We start from the raw sequence: 1,068 nt of genomic DNA, 5'->3' as shown, positions 1-1,068 counted from the left end.
CCTGAGCGAAACCGTTGCGCGGGGGAGCCCGGGCGATGCGACCCGTTTCACCCTCCTGCACCGCCCTTTTTACCCGCAAAATGGGAGCAGTCCCGTGCCCCCCTCTCAGGGCTACCCTTCTCACGGGGACACTTGGCGCAGGCTTGGCGACGGCAGATGCAGTCGGCGATTAAACCCGCCGCTATATTTTTCTTTTTACGGAGGCGTGCTCCGCCTGGGACTTTTCGCCGAGCAAAACAAACCAAAATAAATCTAGAAAAAACATCAATCGAAAAGAAACTTCAGCCTTTCGGGGAAATTCTCAAAATCCAATACAACCTCCGCCCGCCGCCGAAACTGGACTCATTAGCAGAGGTAAAAAAAATTATACGGGGGAATTTTATTTTTAGTGCGTGCGTGTGCGTGTGTGTATATATATATATGCGGTAAAGTAGCAGTATTTCAAGGCAGGTCCTAACGGGTCCGATACAACAAGCTCCGCGACCGCTAACCCCGAGGAGGAAACGGTACGGGACGTTTCCGTGTCCTGTAAACAATACATAGGGCCGAGCGACTGGGTCTCAAAGGAAAGCGCGAGGGGAGCACGTTACGTTTCTAACAAATTCCGGTGGTTTGGAGAAAGGGTAGGTTTGCGAACGTTTGCAACATAATCCCGACAGAAAAAGAAAAATCACGTTGCTACAAGGGTGGAACCGCAATATTCGACTCGGTGAGTCCGAGGCGGCCGCAGGGACCTTCGGGGAAGGGCTTCCCTCCGTCCGTTTTAACACGAAACTCCACGCCAGGGGCGAAAATAAGTAAAGGAGAATAAATAAAACAATTAATTACTTAAATGTTCAGGTCGTATTTTCACCGATACGTTATTGTTGAATCACAAATTGGGCGCACACAAACCCCGCTGTTATTTAACAACCCTTCCCCTTGGTTCGAAGGGGAAACTTCGCGGGGTGGGAGGTAAAGGGAGAGCGTTTCTTTCGCAGGTGAGCTGTAATGCAGGGCAATATTTCGCTTCCCCCCCCCCCCTTTCCCCAAGGTTTTAAACTAAAAACGGAACACAAAGGGAAAAAC

The 1,068-nt window shown here is 50.3% G+C and overlaps 1 long non-coding RNA gene across 1 annotated transcript in view; it reads left to right on the top strand.

The window, feature by feature from the left end:
- Positions 1–28: 28 nt before the first annotated feature.
- Positions 29–1,068, top strand: part of LOC103920275 — a 30,776-nt gene continuing 29,736 nt past the window's right edge. Inside the window, exon 1 of the long non-coding RNA XR_663786.1 lies at positions 29–354. This is a non-coding gene — a long non-coding RNA (uncharacterized LOC103920275). The remainder of the gene's footprint in view (positions 355–1,068) is intronic.

The sequence above is a fragment of the Pygoscelis adeliae genome, unplaced genomic scaffold, assembly GCF_000699105.1.
Source record: "Pygoscelis adeliae isolate BGI_AS28 unplaced genomic scaffold, ASM69910v1 Scaffold154, whole genome shotgun sequence".
NCBI classification, from domain to species: domain Eukaryota; kingdom Metazoa; phylum Chordata; class Aves; order Sphenisciformes; family Spheniscidae; genus Pygoscelis; species Pygoscelis adeliae.
This window is presented reverse-complemented; position numbering and strand designations above follow the sequence as displayed.